This window comes from Odocoileus virginianus, chromosome 17 (genome assembly GCF_023699985.2).
Source record: "Odocoileus virginianus isolate 20LAN1187 ecotype Illinois chromosome 17, Ovbor_1.2, whole genome shotgun sequence".
NCBI classification, from domain to species: domain Eukaryota; kingdom Metazoa; phylum Chordata; class Mammalia; order Artiodactyla; family Cervidae; genus Odocoileus; species Odocoileus virginianus.
Window position 1 is genome coordinate 50,100,572 of NC_069690.1, and position 27,169 is coordinate 50,127,740.

Below are 27,169 nucleotides of genomic sequence, written 5' to 3' on the forward strand. Positions count from 1 at the left end.
TGTTGAGCATGGATGGAAGATGAGAGGAAAGAAAGCTGCTTAAGTCTGAGCCCTCCCTTCTTGGAGAAAAAGATAATGCTGTCTGTCCGTCTGCCAGGAATCAGGGCCCGGAGCACCGGGAGTAGGCAAAGTTTGGGACCATTGTTCAGGTATGAGGGAAGACTGGGAGGCTGGTCCAGCTGTTGGGGCCCCTGTCGAGGCTGGGTGTGTGTTGGGTGCGTCTCCCCTGGCTGTGAGTAGAGGCGTGGGCCTGAGCCAGTCAACCTCCACTTTGTCTCTTGTTAAGTTCTTGGATTGGTGTCTCTGACCTCCAGGGTGTCATTGTGACCTATATTTCACAGGATCCAGAGAGATACAAGCCCCGGAGCCCTACAGACTAGAAGCTCTTGCACGGCTGCCCCGCATTTTGTGTGTAAGAATCTTTTCTTAAATTTATTTTTAATTGAAGGATAATTGCTTTACAACATTGTGTTGGTTTCTGCCATCCATCAACACGAATTAGCCATAGACATGCACATGTCCCCTTCCTCTTAAACCTCCCTCCCATCTCCCGTGCCGTCCCACCCCTCTAGGTTGTCACAGGTCACCAGGCTGAGCTCTCTGCACTATACACCCAGTTCCTGTTAGCTCTCTGCTTTACACATGGTAGTGTATCTGAGCCACCAGGAAAGCCCAGTGTAATATCTCAATGCTGCTCTCTCCATCCGTCCCACGCCCTCCTTCCTCTGCTGTGTCCGTCAGTCTGTTCTCTGAGTCTCTATTCCTGCCCTGCAAATAGGTTCATCAGTACCTTTCTTCTAGGCTCCATATATATGTGTTCATATTTGTTTTTCTCTTTCTGACTTACTTCACTCTGTATAACAGGCTGTAGGTTCATCTGCTTCACTGTAGTAGGACCTGTGGAACTTTCCCTACCAGGAAACCACTAAGACGGAGAGCACTTCTTCACAGTATCCTACCACATCCTGGACTGTGGCCCAGGGGAAAGCCCGAATATCCAACAATGGTGGTGGGGAAATGAAAATATTATTTATATATTTACATGTAACACAAATATTGGAGTGTGTGTGTGTGTGTGTGTGTGTGTGTGTGTGTGTCTGTGTGTAGAGAGAGACAGAGAGACAGAGAGTGAAATATTCATTCTTAGCAAGGAGGTTATGATTGCATTAAGTAACCTTCTCTGTTGGATTAAATGGCCAAACAAGGAAGCCTGGTAATGGATGTAAAGTACACTCTCCAACAGCCCACCAGTTGGTCATAAAAGACTGACAGGGACAAAGAAGTCCCCTTGGATTGTGTTTTCTTCAAACATATTATTGTTTTATCATCATCTTATGTGCAAGGTGATTAACATAGAGAGCTAGCCATGATATCCTTTCTGTTTGTGGCCACTTTGGGCTGCTACCCATAGAAGCCTGGGAGAAGAGAAGAGAATAGTCTTGGGGGTCACAGACTGGCCTCAGCTGCCTGGGAGTTTACTAGAGCCCTTTTTAGGTAGTCAGTGTACTCACTGGCCCTGAATGGACCATGGCATCTGTTCTAGAAAGCTCTTGGCAAGGCCATGGGGACTCCCTGGGGAACTGAGGTCTATCCCCAGCTGGGATGTCTGGTAGGTTCGTGGGGGTGGAGGAATAGATGGATCTGAATTTTATGTTTCTTAGCTCACCATGGCCATCCTATTTCTAATAAAACAAAAGAGCACACTTCTGATGGGGGAAATGAGTGTCTTCAGCTTATACCAGGGCCATGCTTGCAGAGGAGAGCTGGAATTCTGTCATGACCTGGCCCAAGCAGGCCAAGTACAGATAAGAACCTGGCAGGTGCATGTGGCATTAAAAGGGTGGTATGATGTCAGAAGGCATTTTAGTGATGATAGCTCTCACAGGTCTATGTATTGGACAGTTGAACGTGTCACCACCCTGCTCTCATCTGGACAGCTACTCTCCTACGATCTGCTTTCTCTCTGATTCTGTGGAATTCCCTTCCTCTCTCCCTCTCTTACTGGATCCATTGTTTCATCTATCTATTGTCATCCTCCTTCATGCTTTACTCCCGTGTTTTATTGTAGCACATTCTCTAGTAGCTTCCTGAGAAATGGTACATGGAAGGTAAATTTGTTTGAGACCTTGCACATGCAAACATCGTTATTTTAATCTCACATTAGATTGTTCATTTGGCTACATAATGGACTCTAGGCCAGAAAATATTTTCCTTCAGCACTTTGAAGGCACTGCTCCATTATCTATAGCTTCTGTTGTTGTTGAGACCTCTGAAGAAAAGACTTCTGCTCTTTTCTATGAAGCCTGGAAACTTGTGGAAGCCTTTCTTTCTCTTTGGGGTTCCCTGGTGGCTCCCTGGAATGTGGGAGACCTGGGTTCGATCCCTGGGTCAGGAAGTTCCCCTGGGGAAGGAAATGGCAACCCGCTCCCACCATTCTTGCCTGCAAAATCCCATGGAGGGAGGAGCCTGGCAGGCTACAGTCCATGGGGCCACAAAGAGTCGGACACAACTGAGCGACTTCACTTTCTTTTCTTTTTCTTCATTGTTTTCTTTGTGTAATAATATGCCTTGATATGGGTCAATTTCCATCTGCTCTACTAAGAACTTGGAAACTCATTTCTGGGAAATTTATAGAATTAAATAACTCTTTCAGGCAGGATGGAATGGAAAGAAGGGTTACTTTTGTATGGGTCCTAGGCCACATGAACTGGTCATCTAATTCTTTCATCCTTTCTTATTTTTCTCCTCTTTGTCTTTTTGCTTTGCATTCTGGGATAGCTCCTCCCTTCCATCTTCCAACCTGTCTATTGAGGTTTTTGTTTCTGTTCTCACACGTTTAATTTTCTAGTCCTTTTTTGTTCTCTAAATGTTCTCCTTAAAATAGCATCCTGCTCTTGGTTCGTAAATGCAATATCTTATCTGCTGTCTTTGAGGATATTAAACGTCTATTTCTCCTCCCTGCCTAATGTCTGTTTCTTTGAAGTTGTGCACCACACCCCTAGGTCCCCACCTGGGTGGCTCTTTCTCTCAAAGGCTTTCCCCCAATGTCTGGTAATCCTGGGTTGTCTACTCACGTTTAGGGGAAGGGATTGCAGAGCTACCGGAAGGTCTGAGATTTGGGTGGGCTTATCCACTGGGGATTCTCTCTAGGGAGATTGGCTCAGGGCTCTGCTGGGAAACAATAAAATTACATCCATAGGTTTCTCCAAAAATTCGCAGGAGGGGGAAGAGACTTTTCTAGCCTCTTGCCTGGAGGATGTTGGTGCTATGGGGGCTGGGTGGGGCTTTCAGCCTTCAGAGTGAAGGACACCCCTCTGTCACCATGGAGTCCCCCAGACCACAAAGCCCCTGCTTCACCCTCCTCGAGGAATACCCTTCCATGGTGACCAGCCATCCAGTGATCTGGAGTGGGCAACCATCCAGGATCTGAGGCTCTTTAAACAGATCATCACTGCTCCTAGCTGCCTTTTTTTTTTTTTTTTTGGGCCCACGGTTACCTGCCCCATGGCTCTAAGCCTTTGGAGGTTCTGTTTCTTAGCTCTCCCCATGATGGGGTTAGGACTCAGCTCTGCAAGGCCAAGCACCTCTTGTCCATTTGTCTTCCTGCTTCCCACATTTTGCTGGTGGTTGTCTTTTCTCTGTTCTGCAGCTCCTTGGGGGGTTTTCATCTTCAGGAAATCTCTTTTGGTAGTTTTGGGGTTTTCAGAGACAGTAAAATTAGCTATGTGTGTTCAGTTGTCATTTTAGACTCTGAGCTAAATCTCCTCTTGCATCTTTCTTAGTGTTGCAAAGGGCTGTTCCTGGTTCCTCTTTCATGGTCTCTCTCTCTCTTTTTTTTAATGAAGCTTCCGAGTCAGAGGTTTGTAAAATTCTGTTCAGTCATATCCCAAGACAGGAACCCCCCCTGGCTGATACTAATATGAGGACATACAGTTTGGCCCTGAGCCCCTTTTCTGGGCAGATCCCCATTCCACGGCAGCTGGTGCTGGGATGCCAAATTCCCTGAGGCTTGTCTTGAGGCTCTAGCCTTGCCAGGACCTGTCCCTGATGGTGATCCCAATGTGCACATCCTGGGGCTGATCCTGCTACAGACACCAACTTCCATCCATGTGCTCAGGTGTCTGCGTGGGCCTACAGCATGCTGAGCCCTGGCTGGGTCTGGTGGAGCTTGGAAACAAGATTTGGTGCTGTCTTCCGAGAGCTTCTCTGGAATGATCCAGAGAAGTGACTAGTAAAGATCTTGCCTGGGAAGCAAAAGGCCTGCCTATAGGAAGACAGGCGGGTGATGAGGAGTGGGTGGGCCCAGCCACAAGTTGGAGGCCTGGACCGTCTGACAGCAGAAGACAGAGAAAGCCAATTAGGTCTTTTGAGTAGGGACCTGCTATTTCAAATACGAGGGCTGTGGAGAGTTCAATCGACCAAGCAGCTGCCTTGCTGGTAGACAAGGCATATATCCAGTGTTTAGCTGTAGGGCCAAGAAGCTAACTCAAAATTGTGTAGCATGACTCCTACTGACCAAGACAGATCAATGACCCAGACAGGCAGAAGGGCCAGAAATTAAAAACATCAAACTCGTGAGTGGACAGTAGCCACTTGTCGTGGACACTATCTGTCCTCGCCCTGCTGGGAAGGCAGCTGGCAGCAGAGAGCCCTGGGCACAGAGGAGCTGAGTTTATATCCCTCCCTTCACTGTCTCTGAGTCCTCCAAGCTCCTAACAAATTCCAGACTCCATGACATGGTCTTTGCCTCACACAGAAAAGCACGACAGTCAGGTACAAGAAGAAATCTGTTCTAGAAACAGCATCCAGAAGTAAAAGCAACCTGGCACTGGTTTTTCATTTGCTTTTAGGTTGAGAGGGCTTCCCTTGTGGCTCAGCTGGTAAAGAATCTACCTGCTATGCGGGAGACCTGGGTTCGATCCCTGGGTTGGGAAGATCCCCTGGAGAAGGGAAAGGCTACCCACGCCAGTATTCTGACCTAGAGAATTCCATGGACTCTATAGTTCATGGGGTCGCAAAGACTGGGACACGATTGGACGACTTTCACTTCACTTCACTTAGGTTGAGGATGTCTTTGAGGGTGCAGCTCACTTCCATCCCTGCTCTCACCCTTCTTGATGATGCTCCAGGCGCTGCATCCGATTGTCTTTTGCGTAGAATCAGGAGCAAGGCCCTGCCTAATCCCATGGTTCTGTATGGGACAGTCAAGGCCCTCCTGCCTGCCTTTAGTGTGACCTCACTGCTCTCTATGGGTCTCATCCTGCCAGCCCAGATGGTCCCTACTCCTCTGGCCCTCAGCCTTCACTTTCCTTCTGCTCCCCCTCCCAAGGATAGAGACCCTCTCAGACCCTGCATCAGGGTCCCTTCCCCTAGGGTGGGGGAGCTGGGAGAGAGGACAGGGAATACTTGCTTTTCTGACTTTAGGCAAATTCTTAGCTGACCTCCTACAAGTGACAGCCCCTCTTCCCCGACCAAGGTGAAAATGTTTGAATCGGTGTGGTTGGTCAGTGTGGACAGACACCCCAGTGGTGACTCTGTGTGGCTGATCACTCACTCTTAGATTCCCAGGAAGGCAAGGCAGGGAATTTCAAGCCCCAGTAAGGAGTAGGAGGTGTGTGGGCAAATTGGAAGAGGAGGCCAGGCGGTGCAGACCGGTGGCAGAGGTTGGGGAGCATTCGCCCTCGCTGCCCGAGTCCCATTCCTAGGGTTCCCCAGTGTTGGCTTTCTTGGCCAGGGCCAGGGTGGCAGGGGGATAAGGGTTCTGGTAGGGGCTGCCCGGCCTCAGGATCGCTGCAGGGAGGGAGGGAGGGAGGAAGAGAGGGGAGGTGGGTCCGGTACCGGAGGGCGGCGCTCGCGGGAAACCGGGCAGCCCCGGGCTCTGGGGTCCTCCGCGCCTCGCCCACCTCTCTCGTGCAGACTCTCCTCCGGGCCGGAGCTTCGGGCCGCAAGGGTGCGTCGGGCCTGCGCTGTCCCCGCCGCGGCCCTCCCCGCCCAGCCGCCCTTCCCGGCCGCGCGGCCGCCAGAGCCCCCTCCCTTGCCGCGCGCTGCGCGCTCCGCCAGGGCCGCCGCCGCCGCCGCCGCCGCGTGCTCCTGCTGTCTCTTCGCTCCAGCCGAGCGAGCCAGAGGAGCCGGCGAGAGGGAGAGAGAAAGGGGGAGGAGAGAGGCGAGAGAGAGAGAGAGAGAGAGAGAGAGAGAGAGAGAGAGAGAGAGAGGGCGGCAGCGAGGCAAGAGCGAGCGCCGAGAGCCTCCTCGGACAGCGGCCCCTCCGCGGTCCCAGCCGCTCGCGTGGTCGGAGCAGACGCGGTCGCCGCCGCCGCCTGAGCCCGGCGTCGCGCTCTCCTCGCCGCCGGCTCGCCGGTGCCCGCGCGGCCCCGGGACGCCGCTGCCCGCTCGGCGGCCGGGATGCAGCCGGGGCATGGCCGCCGGGCCCCTGTCACCTGCCGCGGGGAGCGCTGAGCCCGTGAGTAACCTAGCCCCCGCCGCCCGCTCTTCGCCCCTGCGGTGGCCGTTACCTTTCCGCTGAGCGGGCTGGGCTTGGGGGTGGGGGTGGGCACGTCCCGGGGAGGGGCGCACCGGACCCCGCAGGGGGAGGCGGGGCTGGTGGGGGCGCGGGGTTGCAGAGCGCGGACAGGGAGCGACCCGCGGGCGCTAGGGGAGGGGTGGCGCCCTCGGGGTCAGGGGTCTCCCCGCGGGCTCGGGGCTCTCTGGGTTCCCTCCTGGGCTCAGGTCGCGCGGCACGTGGTCCAGCCCGCGGCCGGAGGGGCGATTTTGTGAATTGGAAGGCCCCGGGGTCGGGCTCCAGGGAGACGCCGGGGAGTCCCGCGGTCGTGGAGGCGGTGGCGGCGGCGGCGGTAGCGGCACAATGCCCGGCGCGGGGAACTCCCTGGCGGGGGGAGGCTGAGCGGGAGGAGATCCCGGCCCCGCGGGGCGCGTCCGGGGTACGGAGCTGGAACCTGAGCGGGTGGGAGCGACCCCTGGGCACCCAGTCCCTGGGAACCCTGCCTGAGTCCTCGAGGAGAAGGGTTCACTGGAGGAGTTGATGACCCAAAAGAGTTGTGGGGAGGAAGGGTCTCCCACGGTTCCGTAGAGAGGCCCCGGGCCCGCAGCGCCGCGCTATGCGCGGGTGTGAAGCGGCAGGGGGCGAGCCGCTCGCAGGGCCCTCCAGGCGGCGGGTTGGGGGCGCTCCCCGCAGAGTCTCGGGAGTCAGGGAGACTCGGGCGTGAACCCAGGCTGTTCCTCCGAGCTTTGGCCGTCCCCAGGGGCTGGCGCAGCCTGGCTGAGGGAAGCTGGCGCGAAGGCGGTCAGGCACACCCGGTCCAAACTTTCTGTCCCAGTGGTCTCAGAGGTGGCGAGACTCGCCGGGGAGGCGTCCGGGGCTCGCCCCCTCGGGAGGGCTGTCTCTGGCGGCACCTCGGGCTGACGCAGCCTCCCCCAGCGCGGAGCCTCTCCGGTTTTGCATCCCCGCAGTGCTTGGGCTGCCGGGGGCCCTCACCGGGTACGCGCGGGGACGAGGAAGCGGCGCGGGGCGTGAAGGGACATTGGGACCCCAAGCCGTCCCAGAGCGGCCCCAGGATCCGAGGTCTCACGTAGGGTAGGAGGGATTTACTAGGAGTCCAGGATTTCAGCTCCTCCAGCGGCCGCGGGGTCCACCGAGGGTGAGGAAAAACTCCTTTCTGACGGAGCTCTCCAGCTTTGGGGAGGGACTGGATTTATTCTTTAATGGTCACTTTAAAAAGGACGCCCGCGGTGCCGCTCACGCTGATGCACGAGACATCCCGCGGTGGAGGAGAAGGACGGGGACGGAGGGACTCAGCCCTACACCTCAGCTGGGGGTGAGGTCGCTTCTCCCGCGCGCCCGGCCACTAATTTCCAGCTGAAACCCGTTCGGCTCGGGGGACGCCCTGGGCGCGCGACCGGGAGCCAGGGGCATTTAGTACAGAGCAGGTAGGAGGCTAATGGAGTGGGGTCGCCGGTATGAGGTCTATCAGCCGGAAGCGGCTTTGGTTTTACCGGTCTGCAAATAATCATAATAAAAGTATAAACATTGCGGCAGAACCTGCTCATTAAGTGTGCATCTCGGAATTGGGCGGATGTCTTAATTAGGCTGCATTGTTAACGGGTATATTGCACTAATTAAAACCAGACCCTCCAGGTGAGGGAAGATTGTGAAGGGAGAGAGGGAGAAAAGTTACAATGAAAGTGCAGCCTGATGGAACTGGGATGCAGGCAGGTCGGGGCCTCTCTCAGGACCGAAGAGCACTGGGACGGGGGACGTGGGGCGGGCCGGGGGGGGGGGGGCGGGTTTCGGGAGGGCGCGGCACAGGAGCTCCTTCTGAGCATTAGGCGGGCTTGTCCCACAGTCCCCATCTCCACCTTGGGGCTCAGAGCTCCGTTATGCCCTGAGGATGGACGTTGCCACCCCCGTCCCTCCCCAGAGACTAGAGGCCTCCCTGTGTGGGCACCGGGCTCACAGGCACATTCTCCTGGAAGCAGTGCTTAACTCCTCATTTCCCAGCCGGGAGCTTCTGAGAGGGTAGAGCAGCCCCTGGAGAATGAGGTGAGAAGGTCAGAGGGGTTAGAGAGCAGAAGCTAGAGTGGAGTGTCCGGTGCTCGGGGCCTGGTGAGGCAGCTGGAAACCAAGGAGGGGGTTTGCCAGGGTCATGTGGGCTGTCTGTGCTGGAGCTGCTGGGCTTTTTTGGCACCACTTGCCCATTTCCAACAGCAATCCCCTCCTCCGTTAAAAGAGGACTCGAATGATTGCTCAGATCCCCCCTCCAGGGGCCTGAGCTTAGAGAGAACTGAGTCCATGCTTGGGCCTTGGTAGCCTTAGGTCACCTGGGGAAGTTGGAGTCCAGGAAAGTCCCCACAGGCCAGGCCCTCGCTATGCTGGGCCTTCATTGCAAATGCCTCCTGTCCAGTGCCCTGGGAGAGGAGTGGAAGCTGGTCCGGGTGTATTCATGGTCTTTCCGCAGGTACCAGAGGCCAGGCTGGAGGGAAGGCTGAGTCCTGGGTGGCCCCTGCCACAGGGGGCGCAGCCGGCGGCAGCACCAAGGACAGGGCCAGGGCCTGCAGCCTGCTCTGGTGCCCTCCACCCTGAGGAGGCTGTCCTGGGGCCGCTGGGGGCGCTGCCGTGGCAGTGGCTCTCTTCACCCTGCTGGGGGGAAGGGTTAACCCAATGCCAGCCAAGAGGCAGATTTAGGAAGGAGGCAGATAGGAGGACTCCTGGGTACCACTCTAGAGTGGGCCTCTGTTATGTTCTTGCTACTTGCTAAGCTTTGAGCTCTACCAACGGCTCAAAGAAACGGCTTCCAAAAACTGGAGAGAAATTATGGAGCTCTTTGGTATTTGGGGGTGGACTGGGCATGGTATTGGCCGGAGAAAATGCCAGCCCCAGGTCTGGATTGATCCTTGGCCAGCCTGGTCCAGCTTGGGTGCTGCCGCTACCCTACAGTCTTCTTTACAGCCCCTCACTCACATTCAACCATGGTGCCAGGCCCCTTTGTTCTGTGATGTGTAGAAGTTGGAGGCACCTTGCTCCTAAGGACAGAGACACTGGTTGATTTATCCCCACTTCCTCCTGGGCACGTGGCTTTATTTGATGCCTGCTTGTGGAATTAGGAGTGAAGGAATGTAAAGGGGAAGGAAGCACCTCTCCCACCTGGACGTGTCAGAGTGGTGGTGTGTGGGGTGAGGGGCAATGCAAGGAGCCTGGAGGAGCCACGCAGGGAGAAGCATCTCATTGAGCCTGGAGTGACAGTGAACATGAAATTGAAACGCTCTTTTACAGCAGTTGTGGTGTGGGGTTTAAGTCCTCTAGCCCATTCATGTGCCTGCAATTTCGGTCTTTTTGGTCCTAGTTGTCTCTCTGTGTTTATTTATTTCCACACTCCTGCTTGATACTTTGTTATAAAGACAAATGGAACCTGACTCACAGCTGACATTTGGTGAGGAATTTTTTGTTTTTAAACAAGTGAAGGGGAAAAACCATCCTGAAACTTCCTCCCTTGAACAGAGATGCTATGCTCCTCCACGGGCACCTGCCTTTCCCTAAATCCCCGCCTGCAGCAGGCTTTTTCTTCTGCACGCAATACCGGCTTTATAAACACATCCCATTTGCACCTACATCTTTTTGATTAGCTGCAATGTCTCCCCACGTTCTTTCATAAAGCAGCACGTTATTTTCACAGGTTCATGAAACATTCAGACAGCCTAAACATCTTATTTTTTGCTGCCTCTCTGAAGTAGGTTTCTCTCTGAGCCATCACTGTCTCCTTTTTATTTATAACGTTCTGGTTCCATCTCTCTCTCCCTCTCTGTCCGTCTGTGTCTCTTTCTCCTCCCCTTTCATGTCTTCTTTTCTCCCTTTTCATTCTGAGTGGTGCAGGCACTTGGTATATGACTTTCTTTTTGAATTACGTATGAGAATTGAGGACAGCTCACATCTACAGGTGGGATGGGGAGTAACTGAGTACATGGTGAGGTCTTTTCTTTGTGGAGGACTGCAGACAGAAAAACGAGTAGCCTCACTTAAAGAAATACCTTGTGACGTGGACTGGTTTGATTTATTAATATAAAATGTACATTTTTAAAGTGTAGCGCACTTAGTAAATGAGTTTGCTGTCGCAGTTTCTCCAACACATGAGCTGACACCAAAACATGCCTTAGAAGGTGACTTGAGATAATAAAGAGCATAAAGTCTGCTACTTCATTTGAAAGCATTTCCTCTAGTAGCCTGGGGAAAGCTCCCAGTATATACATTGCATTTTGGAAAGTGTTGCCAGGGACCAGGTGAAGCAAAACTAAATGCTATGGCTCAGGAGCCAGGGGAGCCCCACAAGGGACGGCCAGCCAGCGGGGCCCTCAAAAGACTGCTAATTTTATTTAAGATTCAGGGACCTAAAGATGTGCTCACTGTGCAACAGGGACCCCTCCTTTGGATCTAGTCTTCACCCTTTCTGTGTAGCTCGGGGCTGGTTGCTGCTAATTCCACCTGGGGGAGTGGGCTATAACTTGCTGGCATCAGATTGTGTGGGATGGGGTGGGGTCTTCAGAGTCTATAGTTTCCTCTGAGGACCAAAAGCAAAGCAGTTCGGTTGCAAGTTTTTGAAAGGTATAATTGTTCAAAGCCAGAGAGAATTCCCAGCAGAAAAAAAGGAGTGGGGAGAATATACATATTTTGAGCAGAATTTTATAAAATATTTCTTTGGTTCGTGGCCGTCCTAAGAGCTTCTTCCTAAGATTCTAGAACAGAGGCATGAGTGAAGAACGGCCCGCCCTGTACCTCGCCGTGCCGGTTCCCTCCCAGATCTCCTCCTGACCATCAACCCCGTGCGTCAGGTCTCAGCTGTTGCTCAGGGAAGCCACCCCTTCTGGTCTCTCATCACTTCGGACTGTGCCTGGAAACCAGGAGGAGAGGGCAGGTGGTCAGGTTTGTCTTTTTTTGGCCGGTCAAGAAAATAGTCCTGCTTGTAGGTGAGTAAACTGCCTGGGGCACACTCGCTCCCAGCTGGCCCCTGCACAGTTTGATCACGTTCCTTTTGGAGGGCCAAGTGAAACTGTAACAGAAGTCTTCTGTTTGGAAGAGAAGAGAATCCTGTGTGCCTCTATTTCTCCAAGGCGTCTTGTCTGATACCAAAATTCTTCCACCAAATCAAACAAACCAGAAGTCGGCCAGGCCACCCGCGCCCTCACAGGGCTGCCTGTCCATTACATCACAGCTACGATGTACAGTAGTGCCCTGCACAAACCTAGGGACGTTCGGAGCTCTGCATGTGAATAGGTGGAGAGCTGCTGCCCTGCTCAGCACTGTCTCCTTGTCTGTGACACCAAATGAAACAGAGGGATGGTGGTGACAAGAAATGTGGTCCTCCAGAGTCTAGGTACTTCCCCTGCACCCTGAAATTTGCGCCTGGTCTCAGGATAGCTTCCTTTTAGGTAAGGATAATGAGAACACAGAGAGACACATTGTTCTCGGCAGTGAAGCTTCTTTTTATGAAATGGGAAACCCTGCTGAAGCCAAAGAACGTAAAGTTTACTTGTATTTAAAAAGTGGATACAACTTGGAGAAAGATTTAAAGAGGTACGAATACCTAGGTACATTTAGGAGTAATTTCTCACTAAACTTTAACAGCTCAAGATCCTTTCTGAAACTAAATGAGATGCTTCACTATAGGATCCAAAAGAAAATAACTCCTAATTTTCCTGGAACTTTTCTTTCAAGGGCTGGGTGCAGGGCAATGCTCCAGGGTGTGTACATAAAAGCTTCTGTGCCACTCGAAATCAAAGCTTCTGCTGGTGATTTCTCCCCCGCCCCCATCCCTCTTTCTTTTGGCAATAGCAAGAAGGGCTTTTTAACCTTCTGTTTTCAGCAAGAGGTGTTAAGATGAATTTTTAATACTTGAGTGAGATCGCCGCACATACCACGGTTTCCCTACTTTTCTCATCACCTTGAGATGCAAGAAGCAAAAGGAAAATCAGAATGATGCTTCAAGCTGGGTCTGAACACAGGTTCCTGTTGGGCTCCACCCTCTCCTGACTCGCCCTCCCATCCTTTCTTCTCCCTGGAGATCGACTCTAAATCTTCATTCAGTTCGTCTCCTTATTAACTGGCACTGGCTTCCCTGAGATTGTGCATCGTGGCTGTTCCTTCTTGTAAGAACCACCCTTCACCCCTGGGACACAGATATTTAGATGCACATTTAAATGGAATGTAACTTCTGGACAAAGCTGTTAGTTAATTACCTTACTTGAGACCTCAAGCCCATTAGGGCACAAGGAGCAGATCTGGCACTCGCCTGAGATGCAGTAGGAGGCTGTGTGCCAGGGACGTGAGATGTGAGGCCAGGCTCTGACTTCCAGGGTGGTGGGACTGACTGCAGTCTGCTGGAGGGGAGGGCATGTAGACTTCCCAACCCTGTGTCCTGGGGGCAAGCTCTTGAGCCCTAGTTTACTCAGCTGAGAAGAGGGGCGATGTGATACACATAAAGGAACTGGTGCACAGTAGGCCCGCAACAGCTGGTGGTGAGCACAGACCTTCCTTGGTGCCATCCGCATATTGGAGGAATGAGCTTCTTGTCAGAGTTAAGGAAATGGATTCTGCACTGTTTCCTTTTGCCACAAGGAGACGATGCTGTTTTAAAATGGTTCCAGATAAAGTTGCAGGTGCTAGGACAGAAACAAGCCTTAGCATTCCTGTATAGGTGAGGATATCCTTACCTGCTCAGGGGGCTGATGAGGGTCCCCAGGAGGAAACTGGCAGCTCATGTGCTCAGGAACACTTATGACCAGGCAGAAAGACATGAGTGAGGGTGTGTCTATGGGGCTGTGGTCCCAGTGGTCACCCTGTTCATGGCCTCCAGAGGATGAAGGGGCTTCTGGCTGCTTGAGGTGTGCCCCACTGATGCGCCATCACCCCCTCCCCATGCCTCTGCTCCCGGTTGAAAGTCAAGGGACACAGAAGGAGGGGGAAGTGCTGGGTGCTTTACTTTCGCAGGAGTGGCTGTGGATTCTAAGAGATGGGGGCCCTAGCTCAATGTCAGCTGGATTTTCCACGAGGAGGAAGAAAAGAAGAATCGTGACCTCCTCCCCTTCCCGGACTTCTCTGAATCTGGAGATCGCCACTAAGGCACTTAATGCTCACACTGAAGGATTCTATCCCACCTCCGCATTCAGCAAGGAGATGTTTTTGATTCCCAGGACCCAAAGTGTGACAAACCAAAACCCAGTTTTGCAAAACCCATTAGAAATAAACATAAAGTGTGCGTGCCTTTCTGAAATATTGACTCTCCTTCATTGAAGGGACCACTGTGATGCCATTAGACACAGCTGGAGCCCCCGCTGCAGGGACTGGCGAGTTGGAACAAGGGCCCAAGGGCCTTCTTACCCAGGCTCCTTGTCGATGGGGGTAGGGGCTGTGGTTCACCAAGTTCCCTCCTGTGTCCCCCAAGCTACTCATTGTGGGACTGATGGTGCCGTAGCCTACCTCTTAGGAGTGCTATCCATGGGTACATTAGTCAAGTATTTTGAAATGTTCACAGAAAAGAGAGGTGTTGGAGGAATTTAAAGTGAGAATTATTGTTTTGGGTTGGTGTAATATTACAATCAACACTCCCAAACAGCCAGCGCCGTATCAAGTATCATCATTCCAGAAGTCTGTTCGCAACGTTGTCAGCTGTGAACCTTTAACTGCTGACCAAGGGGAAGGATATAGAGAAGCCGGAGGATGACCTTTGTTTGGTGGGGGACCCCATTTCCTTGTCCTAACCTCGGAAGCCCTGAAGTTGGTGTCTGGGACAATAGGATGAAAGGCAGCTTACCAGCATGTCTTTTTTTTTCCCCCTCACAGACTGATCTCTCCTAGAACAGTTGAGAAGAATGCACACAGAATCTGCATTCTTTTGACCCTTCCAGCATCTGCTGGCCAAGACTGGGATCTCTCCCTAAGGTTGCCTTTGTTTTGGAAAATAACATGTCCAGCTGTATCGGTTCACTGACAATATTGCAGTGATTAGCGCTGGCTGTCCTGACTTGTCTGTGCTTAAGCTTGTAAAACGAATGGTGCATGGGTGCTTCCCCCCATGTAGATGGAAATCCCATTTCAGAAGTAGAACTGTCTGGACAGAACAGATGGGCAAAACCAAAACCAGGTCATCGATATCAGTGCTGACATGTTAAAAGTGCAACGCGCAGTCCTGCCCTCCCCACACCATTCTTTCCTCGTCAGAAGTCACCGCGGAGACTGACTGAGGGAGCGCTAATCCACCTGCCCCCTGCCTGTCATGGACACAATAGTATGTTTTGCTCAGATCCTAAGAAGAAAAACCCACAAGACCAGACTTGGAAAATTTCGGCCCCCAAGGATAATTTTTCAGAAAGTAATGAACGCTAGAAAATGAGGGCTATAAAGGAAGTCTTTAGGTAATAATCATAACTATAATGTTCACCACTTTGAAATGCATTAATATAGACTAAAATTACAGAAAATATGAAGTCTGCTGGAGGGGGAAGGAGGCCTGCTTTGGAGCCTGAGGCCAACCTTCTGTGTGCCTGTGGCTTACCCCCCTCCCCCATCTCTTACAGAGAGGTCCCTGTGCCCCCAGCTGGGACCAGCCACACACACAATGAAGGTTGGATGGAGGATAGTATTTCCTCCCCAGTGGGTTCCTTTCAGGGCTGTGCTGTTTTTCAGAAGGCAAGGGAATGCCAAGACTCCCCCGGGGTCTGGCCCACTTCATAGGAGTCAGGCTGCTTGAGAGCTGGGCTCCGTGAGGCAGGTGTGTAGACGCTGGCCCAGGAGGGCGTAGCCCAGGGTACCCCATGCACACTGTGCCTACTGCTGCCTCCCCTCCAAGCTGCAGGGAACACCCCTCTTCAGTGCCCCAGGGTTAGGAGCAGACAGGGCACCCTGGCCATGCTCCACCCTCTGTCTCCCTCCCCAGCCCCACCAGCCTCTTTCTCCGGCTCCCCCTCCCCCAGTCCCCGCCTTCACCTTCAAAGCCAGCAGACTGCTCCAGCGGGATGCAGTGAGGGGCTGGCAATGGCAGGTCAAGCAGTGCTGAGCTCAGAGCAGCCGGGAGGAAAGATTTACGGTTCCTCCCTGCCCTGCTGGATGGACAATTAAAGCCTTGCACGGCTGGAGGAGAGCGGGTCGTTAAGAGTCAGGACGGTCAGAATAAATCAGTCACCTCCACTTAGACGGCTGAGCTAGGCTGCTTCCTGGGGCCTATAGGGCAGGAGCCCCTTGGGTGTGGGTTTGAAGGCTCTGCAATGGACGATTGAAGGATCTGACATGCTCTGGGCTCCATCTGAGACCGGATCTGAAGACCCCAGTGTCTCCTCACAGATGGGGGATGTGCTGTAGGGTCTTGCGCGGAAGTTCTGAGTAACACATTTGTGTTTTGTCTTCTGAGCAGCTGGTGGGCAAAAGAGTCACAAACTGGAATATTTGTGGGTCAGAATAGTGGAGCCCAACCTGTCAGTAGAGTGTGCGTGTTTGTGCGCAGGTGTGAGTGTTGGCATGTGTGTACATGGTTTGTGTGTGTGCACACACATAGATGTTGTGTGTTCTCACTTCCTGGACCCTTGCAGGCTCCACATGTGTCTCTAAAGCCACACACCCCGCTGCCAGACTGCCTGGGGCGGGTGTCTGAGCAACGGCCAAGCCCAGCCATCGTCCCTCTTCATTTGTTCTGCGTCTGACTTCAGTGCCTTGGAGACTCTGGCAGTCTCCTCAAGGAAACTTTGTCTTTGTGGAAATAAGATGCCAAGCGCTCCTTGGTCCTCCTACCGGCTAATTGATGATGTGATCCCGCGTGGGAGCCTTGTCATTCCTGGAAACGCTCTTTATTTCCTGCGTTTCCCCACCTCCTTCCCCGCCCCCTCCCGCCTCCCCACTGGGGTCTGCTTTCCACGATGGCGGTGGAGCCACTCCACATGAGCCGCGCGCTGCGGCGTTAGTGGTATTCAGCCAGCCAGCACGCCAGGCCTTTCATTAACTCGGATACTACAATTATGTGCGCCGAAAGGCTGAAAGGGCCATTTAGGATTTTTCTGCTTAAAAAAAAAATATTCCTTTTTTCACAGCCATCTGCCCAGCCCTTTGGGGCCACAGCTGTGACATGGAATGGCGCGTGGCCTTCAAGCACTCCTTGGTGCTCCTGACCCCGACCCTAATCCATGTGTTGGCACAGTGGGCAGCAGGGTGGGCGGGGCCCCACCATTGTTCTGCCCAGAGGTGCTTTGCAGACCATCGGTCCAGCGGGCCTGGAGGAGTGTGCTTCCTGCTGCGGTGACTTAACTTTTGGCACAGCCAGGGCCACTGAACCGACGGCCGTGTGCACGGCGTGTGTGCCCTGTTGACACGTGAGCATGTCCCTCAGCATGGAGAGCCTGCTCCTGCTGCCTTCGTGGAGAAAGGTCAGTATCAGGGCTGTGGGTCCCATTTGCTTCCAGAGAGGCCACTCGGGCATTTTTTAGTTCAGGTGGGATGTTGTTTTCATGGGAGGATGTATTTTAAGTGGCTCATACTGGCCCCTTGTGTGTGCAAATGTGTGAGTATGTGTGCAACTCTGCCTGTGGAGATTAGGAGGAGGAGATTTTGGAGGAGATTGCCTGATTCTCTCCCCAAATGGGGTGAGTGGTGTTGTGGGACCTGGTTGGGGTCCCCAGGGGTCTGGTTTGACAATCTCGGGACCCCTGGGGAGCAGGAGGCATGAAGACGTGTGGGAGGTATACTGGCTCCAGGTCACCCCCCAGAGAACAGCTACCCAGAACAGAACCTGGACTTGTGACGGTGGTGCTTGGACAAGACGTGCCTGTCCCTTAGAAGGTAATTGCAAGTCTGGAGACAGCCGCTGCCTTGGATGCGGTACCCAAAAAACTCATAAAAGTGTTATTCAGGGACCTTGTTATCTTAAAAAAGAAGGAAAGAACCCAAGCACCAAATAACAACCAGCAACTCACAAACTTATTTTTTTAAACTTCCCTGAAGTTGCCATGGTTACCCGCATGCGTGGTTCCTGGCTCTCTTGCTCTAAGTGGAGCGGCTCAGAGCAGGCATTAAACCCTTGGTGCGGGGCCTCCATGGTGTGTCCGCCCATCTGAGGAGACGGTTTGTGCTCTGGCATGGAGGGAAAGAGCGAGGCTACGGTAGGGATTTTGCAGGACTGTAGCACATGATATTCTAATGTAGCGTTTCTGAGACTCTGGAGACAGAATTTGTCTCCCACGCTAAAATAATTATAGCCGGGAGAACAGAGAAGACATCATTCCAGGTCCTTAACGGTGAGGAATGTGTGTGTGTGTGTGCACGCATGCACGCGCATGCCTTATTCCCTGGGTCTTCAAGGAGCACTTGTCTGTACCTGGCTATACATGTAAGGGCAACCACGACCTGCCGCATCCCTACACCTGTCAGCTGTAGAGAGTGTATCCAGACCATGCTATGGGATATAAATTTCTGCAGGAGGCTTTGGGGGAGAGAGAAGCCAGACCAAGATTCCTTCCAGCCAGACTTCTCTCTACTCAGAGAGCAGAGCCCACAGAATTGAGTCAAGGCGCATTCAGCTATCTGTGGGCTCTCAAGGGCCACCCCCTGGGTACCCATGGTCCAAGCTCAGCCTTTGGAGCTGAAACATTAGCTAAAAAAGGAAGAGACCAGGTGGTTGGCCAGCTGCCTTGTCACCACCTGCCCTCGAGCCTTGACTGCTTTTCTCCCGTGGGGATCTGGCCTCAGGGCCCCAATGACCTGTGGGGTGTCTCCTCCCTGCTGATCGCAAGGTGAAGCTGTTCTCTTTTGACAGGCAGTGGGGTCCTGAGGCCTTGGGTGGCCTGGATTTCTCCTAGAGGATCTTAGGAATGATTGGCCAGTGGGTAGATGGTGAAGACAAGTAGGGGAGGTTCTAAATTCTTCCACACCATGGGACAGAGCATATCTAAGACTGGTGGGCAACTGGAACTTAACTTGTGTTCCTCACACAAAGGACAGGAGAAGCCATCTTCAGAGGCCCCTTCTCATGGCTCCCTCTGGGCCTGACAGCACCCTGTATTTTGCAGCACTTTCTGGGAGCAGTAATTAGCGCTCATAAGGAAGAATGAAAAGTGATAGATCCTTGTAGGTGTTTGCACACCTGTCTGTTGTGTCAGATTGTAAGGCTTTGATGGCAGGGACCCTGTTCACGCCCAGAGCTTGTGGATGCCTCTCTACTCGCGGTATGTTCTTACTCAGTGTTTGTGAGGGTTTTGACAGCTGGCTGGTGGAGGGGTGGAAGCAGGCCTGGTATCCTGTTAGCCCTCCATCCCGGCTGGGTCAGCTGGGCCGGCAGGTGAGGGGCCTGAGGGGTTTCTGTGCCTTTGTTCTTTCTGTCACTGGAAGGCCTGCTGAGTCCTGGTGGTGGGAGGGTTTGCAGGAGGCCTGGTCTTCCTCCTGGGAGTGTTGTGGGTATACCCTGTGTCCAGGATCCCGGAGCTGGGCTGCTGCTAGAGGGGTGACAGACCCACTGGTCTGTAGGAAAGCTTTGTGGTTTCTGGCTTGGAGAAGCAGCAGGCTCAGTTTCAGCCCTGGGGGTGGCAGAAGTGAGGCAATGCCCCATGGGCTTGGTTGGGCTGTGCATCCAGCCATACCAGCTTCCTTCCCTTCAGCCTGGAAGTGAAGGGACTTGCACTGTGTGCCACTGTTTTCCCAGAACCAAGGTCAATTGCTAAAGAGAGCAGAATGCCTCCAAAAGTGGGTGGGGAGACCTCAGATGTGTCTCTGAGTCCCATTCTTTGCTGGGCTTGGAGTGAGGAGTAGATGAAAGGGAAAAAACATTCCTAGGAAGATGCTGGACTCTTCTAGAAGATGCCAGACTATTCTGGAAGAGAGCCTGAGACTCCTTAGGTGCGTGACCCTGGGTTGGCCACATCCTGTAGAGTGCAATGTAGCCCGTCTACTGGGGAGTCATCTCGTGATTATTGATGCTAATGGAAAACAGAAGTGAAATGGATAATTCAAGATGGCAGATGAATCAATATTATTTATATTTAGCTTGTGAATGCACTGCATATTTCTCTGCTGGCAGACTGGCCTTCACAATCATATTTTGCAGAATCCAAGAATCTGCTGTCGTCGGGCCAAGGGCTGCCACCTTGCTCTCCTTCCAGGAGAGTTGTTGGAACACACGCACTTGATCCCCTCGTGACTTGGCCACCAGCACAGAGGGAAGCGCCAGACCATCCTTACTAACACCTGCCCTTTCCCCATCTCTCAAAGGTCTCCCACTGCTGACAAACCTCCTGTAGTGGGGACTGTGTAAAAAATGATTAGAAAGAATGGTTTATTCAAACAGTGAGATTTATGCAGCTGTTTTAGATGACGTGGGAAGAAAGCCACAGTGCAGTGTAACTGGAAACAGAAGTCGGCAGAACAATCTGTGTCATTTAATATGGAAACATATACATATCCTGTCTTGTATTCTCAAGACACGCAGTAGGTGCTCAGTGTGCACTTGCTGGAGGCTCAGTTAGGGACATGGGCCCCAGTGCGGGTGGATGGGTCTGCTCATGGGGCCCACATCTCCCATCTTCAGTGCAAGATGCAAGACTATTCTCTCCCTTGCCATCAGTACCTCAAACTGTGCACCAGTGCTCTTTGGCACCAAAGTTTAAAGAATGACCTTTGATTTCTCAGGTGCCTTATGTTAGACCTTGTATCGACTGATAATTTTGTATTGAACAATTGGCTGAGCTCCCACTGTCCTCCCGGAAGAACACCGTGAAGTCACGCAGTCTCAGGGAAGGACCAGGGACTTGGGGCGGGGAAGCTTGCGGTGTGCAGGGTGCGTGCTCAGGGCCTGGGTGGCTGCAGGCCTGGGGAGCTCTGTGTGTGCCTCTGGTTGTCCAGGGTCCTGCAGTGCCTGCTTTAAATACCCAACCAGAATGAAGGCTCTCGAGTTGCCTAGAATGGGGAGACGAAAAACAGGATATGGAGAGGGGCTGATTGATTGTGAGGAAAAGATGCTTCCAGAGAATGTCTTAAGATCTGGAGACAAGGATCTAGTTCCTTCTGTGTCTTTCCCATGGTCTGAGAGCATCTGGAGGGTGCTGCCCCACAGCTTTTTCAGCAGAACCTTCTAGAATGAAAGCTTGTTCCTGACTCACATCTTTAATCCCAGAAAGCTCCTGTAGGTTTTAAGGAGCATCTTGCACCACCTCAGCCCTTAAGCTCTTGGATACTTCTACTTCCAGTGACAAGAGTAGAGGAATGGGCCAGAGCCTCTCACCTCCCTGGCACATAGCAGATGTTTAATAAACACTGAAAGAATGTGTGGGGGAAGACTGTCCTTCTGTCCTGAGAGTGCAGACTGACATCTCCCTTTTCCTCAGTAACATCTCTCCCTCTGTATCCCCATAAACCTTAAAACAACTAACTCAAGAAGAGGGAGGAAGAGGGGAGGAGGAAAAGGGTGGGATTGATGGATTCCCCAGGTGTCCAGATCCAGTGAGCCTCTTTCGCAAGCAGTTTTTGGTTCCTGTCCTGGAGCCCGCTGGTCCCCTTCTTCTGTTTCCTCTGCTGGCCCCCAGGACCGGAGCAGGCTGACAGGAGAACACGTGCTGGGCCGGTGCCGGTGACCTTCTGTCCAGAGCTGGGACCTGAGCTTGTGCCCGGCATAGCCATCAGGTTCTGTCGCTCCCCCTTCTCCTTCTAGTCATTTAAAAAACCAAGACACTAAAAGAAAACTAAGATTGGTAGGAGACACGATCATATCACAGAGTTGTCTAACGCTATCAGGCCACTCTAGTTCCCAGAAATTAGATTATTTTAGAATTCCATCAAATTAAGGGAGGATTCTTCTCTTGGGTTCCCGTCTCCCTGCCCCTTCCTCTTGGTGTCCCTCTCTCCTCTTGCCCACCCCTCCCTGCCGATGAAAGATTTTCTGGCGGTGTCAAGGCAATGTGACCTGGTTCTGTAATAAAGAGGAGGCTTATTAGAATTAAGGCCTAACAGCGTTAAAAAAGCAATCTTTGCAAGATTGAGGCCACAGGGGAATTGTAAATTCTCAGCAAAGACCTCATTTAAGGATTGGAATAAAAACTTGACACGCATGTGCGAGTATGCACACATGAAGGGATCCTCGCTAAACAAAAGAGGCTTAGTTAAAAGAAAAAAGGGCAAAAAAAGGGAGGGGGAAGGATTGGGGCCAGAGGGGTAGGAGGGTGGTGTCTCTGCACCTGGCCCCATGCGGGGGTCTCCTGGGTGGTGTTGCTGGCCAGGAGAGGGCTGTCCTTCTGTGGAAGTCTCTCTGCACCCAAACCTCTCCTGGAGCAGCTGCCCACCTGCCTCTGTCACCTGAGGACAGCGTCAGGCGAACAGAGCTGTGCGCCACCCCAGCCCCTGGTGTCAGGGGTCGTCGTTCTGAATTGAGGGGCTGGGTTCCCTCCTCTTGCTGCCAGTCACGTTTCTTATCCGGCTGTTGCTGTGGTTCAGGGTCCGCCAGGGCAGGGGTGTGGATGGTGGCAGCCTGTGTCTGGCTCCCTCTGGGCAGGGAAGAGGTGAGCAGCAGAGATTTAAGCCTAAGGTGATGCTGTCAGTGGAAGAGACAGTCTGGATACGCTGAGGCTGCAGGTTCATTTACCTGTCATCTTAGTCCTGTTCAGGGCTGCTCTAACAGAACAACACAGACTGGGCGACCTATGAACCACACTCACGTGTTTCAGTTCTGGAGGCTGGAGTCCAAGATCAAGGCACTGGCAGATCCAGTGTCTGGTGGGGACCAACTTCCTGGTTCATCGCCGGTGCCTTCTGGCTCAGTCCACACAGGTGGGAAGAGCTCCCTGGGATTTCTTTTGTAAGGACACTAATTCCCTCATCACTAATCACCTCCCAGAGGCCCCACCTCCTAATACCAACACTTTGAGGGTTAGGATTTAACATATGAATCTGGAGGAGACACAAAATACCTGTCGGGGTCACTTCTTGCGGTGATCAGTCTCATGATGTTTTACTTGAAAAGCTGGCCTTCAAGAGACAGGCTGAGGGATGTGGAGGTGGGGACACATTCTCCCAGGAAAAAGACTACTGGCTTGCTTCTGCTTGGGACTGCTGCATGGGAGTGCGTCCCTCGGAGCCCTCTGGGCTCACCCCCATTGGGTGGCTGTGGCCATGGCCTGCATGTTGGCAGCTTCTGCTTTGGGCATCTGCACTTCTCTGCCCCTCCACTTTTAGGAGGATGGGGTGGGACAAGGGACTTTTGTGGGGACTGTGCTGCTTTATTGCTTTGGGCTGTGCATGGCACATGGTAGGTGCTCAGTGAGGATTTGTGCACTGATGAGTCTGGACCTGGTGCCCTTGCCTGTCTAAGCAGTGGACCATGGCTGGGGGGTTCTTGCTTTTGGTGCCAGGATTGGTCATAGGAAGGTGTCCCCCACTCCCAGGAATTCCATAAGTGCAAAGTGTTTGTGACCAATATTCTGAGTTGCAAATAGAATGCAGCCCCTGAGGCAGGTGAGCTCAGTCCAGCCTTGATTCACAAAACATCAACCAGAGGCTACCTGGCCCGGGATGGACACACTGCAATGGATGCCAGCCCTTGGAATCCCGGGGGCGGGTGCTCAGGGGTCTCTCTTGATGCACCTCTCATGGAGGGACTCCTCAGTCCTGGATCCGTGTCCCAGGACAGCGAGATGGGGAAGTGGGTACAACCAGGTCTGTGCTGAAAACACACCAGAAGTTTGAGGACAGGGGACAGCTTCCTCCTTTCAGGGTCCAGTCTTGCCTTCAGAAGTCTTTACAGGCTTATTCGGTTCTCTGGGAAGTGGGACCACTGGGATTTCTGGCAAGTCAGCCTCAGTCTTGAGCCTCTCTCCCCATAAGAGTTTCATTGAAGATTTCTCTGAGGTTTGGGTGGGGTCCACTCTAGTCTTCTTCCTTGACGTGGGTCACAGTGAGAAGGTTTCTCCCAGGGCTGCTCCCAGGAATTGAGGCAGAATCTCTAGATGAGACAAGAGAACAGATCTCTTTACCTGCTTCACTGACAGGGAGACATGGCCAAGATGACTTTCGTTAGTATCCCTGACCTCCAACTTTCTTTCCGGGGCCGGGGGAGCCATCTCTTTTCCCACGGTCCAGTTGAAATGGACTTCTTTAGACCAAGTTTCTAGCCCCAAAGGGCCACCAAGGAAGGCAGTTTGCATTTCAGGGCATTAAAAAATATCCGAGGGGGTTGGGAAGGAAATAATAGTCCCAAACTTGGCAACAAATAGATTGCAATTTTTGGAAGCTTATCTGTGTGAAGAATGAGTTTTCAGCTCTGCAGGAATATTCATTTGCCTCTTAAACAAAGGGCAATTATATGCAATCCTTCTCTGCTTTTGTTGGCTTCCCAAGAAGGATCTGGAGTTGGTCCCTCCAGCCCAGTTTCCACCCTCTTAGAACGTTAGGTTGAGAAAGTTTCAAAATGACTGCTCATATTTTACAGTGTCTTGATGTGTGTCTGACACCCACCTGGGCCTGGTGTCACCCACCTGTCACCCATCTGGGGTCCTTATCCTGGGCAATGACAGATCAGGACAGTAAATGAGTTGGGGGCAGTTCAGAGGGGAGGAGAATTAGAAAGGAGGGGGCAGGTTGGGGCAGTTCAGTTCAGTTCAGTCATTCAGTCGTGTCTGACTCTTTGTGACCCCATGGACTGCAGCATGCCAGGCCTCCCTGTCCACCACCAACTCCTGGATCTTGCTCAAACTCATGTCTATTGAGTTGGTGATACCATCCAACCATCTCATCCTCTATTGTCCCTTTCTCCTCCGAGAAGTGCTGGGGCAGAGGTGAGACAAATTGAGGTAAAGAGGAAGCAGCCCCAAATGCATGGATTTTCTCTCTGGGGGTCCCACAGCCTTAAGAGCTGCTGTACCCCCACCCTTCCAGGAAAGGCGTGAGGAGGGGAGGCGAGGGGAGGGGAAGGGAGGGAGCCCAAGGCTTCTCTTTGTCTTCCTCCTCCTCTTTTCTTTTCTTTTTTAATCTCAGGGCTTCATTCTCCAGAAGCTGTCATTTTGTATAAACCTCTGACCGAGGCACATGCATTCTCACTGCCGAAATCTCCATATCAAACACAAGCATCCGCCGTGGAACTGACAGCCCTCCCCACCCTGGCGGCGGGGCTTAGAGAGGCTGGAAGGACAGACGCCAGCCCCCATCCCCACTCCGTCCTCCACGCCTGTGCTTGGGTGATGCAGGACGGATTGAGCGAGGTGACCCAGTCTGTCCTGAGCACCTTCCTCAGGCCTCTTGGGGGAGATGAGGGGGCAATCCTTGCTCCTTCCTGCCATCTCTGATAGGTGTGCAGAGCCCACTTGCCCTCCCAGGTGGCACACAGGAGCCTGAGGGCAAGAGGGGAGAATTGTGTCCCCCCCAAAAGATATGTTGAAGTCATAAACACTAGTACCTGGTGCAGCCTAAAGAGGCACCAAGCTGCCCTTGGAAAGGCTTCAGTCCTAGTGGCATGATGAAGCCCAGGAGGTCTTGCAGTGAGGGTGGGACCTGGGCCACAATAAAGCTCAAAAGCGTTTGTTTATGAACATTATAGTGGGCTCAAGAGCCAGATCTGGACTCACCCTGCCTTCCCCAATGCTGGAAACTCCTACTCATGCTTTAAGACCCAATTCAAATGTCCCCTTCTCCCGTGACGTGGGGCTTCCCTGATTCCTCCAGTGGCTTCTTCATCTGCTCTCCTGCAGCCTCTCCCCTGCCTCCAAGTGGGACCTGGACTGGGGTGGCTCGTATAATTTCCTGGAGACATATCCTATCCCTCTGGGTGCCCAGCCCCTTTCTATGGCTGCATTTCCCAAGGTGTGGTTCCTGGACCAAACTGTGTTTCTTGAAAAAGGCAGGTTCCTAGGCCAGATTCCACCCTCGGCCAGCCTAGTCAATAGTAACCAGCTCCCTATAAGGTCCTGAAGGATGCTATGTATTGAGACTGGAGGGTGGGGTTAGGTGGCATCCAGGTGGGCTTCTGAGGTGTTGTACTTGGCTGGTGCTTGTGGGAGAGACTTTCAAGCAGGTCCTCTGTTTGGCTGGGTGACTTCTGCAGTCCTGGGCTGCAGGATCTTACTGGGCATCCCTGCAGGTTGTTAAGTGAGGCTGGTGTTCTGGTGGTCATGACTTCATGGTTACTTTGCTCCCCATCTCCACCCCCTACTCCTGAGCAGAAGGGTTGCCCCATTATTGTGGTCAGAGGGCTCTAAGTTATGATTAAAACAGGTCCATCTTACAAAGAACTACAAGGTGGGGGTTTTGGGACCAGTCTGCTCCTGCACCCCTCACAAGAATGATATGAGGGCCACACATGACAGAGTGTGTGGAGGGGTGCTGGCTGTACAGTGACCCACAATGTCCCCGTGTTCCTCTTTCCCCACATCATCTCTTTGTTTTGTTGACTGGAGGGTTCTTGCAGAGCTGGTGTACCAAACGGTGGGTGTTCAGGGCCTCTATTGTTCATCTCCCTGCCTTGAACACACCTGCCACCTCATTTTTGGGGCTGGCCAGTTGTTGAGTTAATTTCAAGTGGCCTTGCCAGGACCAGTTTCTCCATCTGCAGCAGCAAAAGGAAGAAAAAATTATTTTAAACCTCCAGCATGGAATTTTCCCAGTTATTTTAAATAAGTTTCATTTATTTGTGCTTGGCATTCAGATAAGAATTACCAGCCTTGCACAGATGCAAATTGAGAGTCGTAAAAGGAATATTGACAGCAATTGCCACCACGTCACCATCTCTCTTGCGATCAAATAAACGCCCTGGCTGCCGTCAGAGGAAAATGTAGCATTTGAAAAGCTGCAAGAGAACACACTCTCCAACAAACAAAACAAGTCTCTCTGGAGAAACGCAGGAAAGGATGCTTCTGAGAACTCTGCAGGGACATTCCAAACAGCTCCTTACACTTCTGATTGAAAATATATTAAAAGAAAAATTTAAACCAAAGACTCACCAAGTAAATCAATTATAAACCCTGCTAGACTGAATTTAGCTGTGTGTCTCTGTTGGATTCTATCTAATACTGAGAAGCACAATGAAATTGTGGAGCATCTTCCTGCCTTTAGGGGAAGAGTATCAGTTAGCTTCAGCTGTGTAACAAATGAGCCCCCTAACTCAGAAGCTTGAAACAACAGTTATTTCTTCTTGCTCATGAGTCTGTAGATCAGCTGGTTACCTATGTTAATTTGGTCCAAGTCTGACTGTTCTTGGCTGGGCTCTCTAATGGATTTGTGGCCATTTGGAGGAAGGGCTGGAGATTTATAGCACTTGAGGATTGGTTCCTGCTTCACACAGCTTTCCATCCTCCAGAAAGGTAGCTCAGGCTGGGTTCCAAGGCAGGAAATGGAAGTGAGCAAGGCCTGTTGAGAACCAGGCATGGAGCTGGCCCAGCACCATTTGCATGGCCTCTTTTGTCCCATGTGTCGAGAGGCTAGCCCTGATTCCAGGGGTGAAGACATAGACCCCACTTGTTTGTGGGAGGAGCCTTAATGTCCTGTTGCAAAGGGAGTGTTTACATGGAGGCAGGAATGATCAGGGGTTTTTGAAATCAGTCTTCACAGGGTGGACGTGTTGTCACTGGGAGATACTCCAGTCATGAAGTCATGGCCTGCGCAGTGGACAGGCTGGTCAGTGGGCACTCGAGTTTGGTTGGGAGTGGGTCAGTACTG

The 27,169-nt window shown here is 52.5% G+C and overlaps 1 protein-coding gene across 4 annotated transcripts in view; it reads left to right on the plus strand.

Moving 5' to 3' along the window:
* Positions 1 to 5,842: 5,842 nt before the first annotated feature.
* The window catches only part of RBFOX3 (RNA binding fox-1 homolog 3), a 430,383-nt gene continuing 409,056 nt past the window's right edge, over positions 5,843 to 27,169 (plus strand). For 2 of the 4 annotated variants that reach the window (XM_070479832.1, XM_070479829.1), the window contains exon 1: positions 5,844 to 6,460. The gene's annotated coding sequence lies outside the window, so the exon portion shown is untranslated. Of the gene's footprint in view, positions 6,461 to 7,846; positions 7,945 to 27,169 lie in introns of those variants that run through there. The other 2 variants (XM_070479833.1, XM_070479831.1) reach the window with 2 other exon arrangements.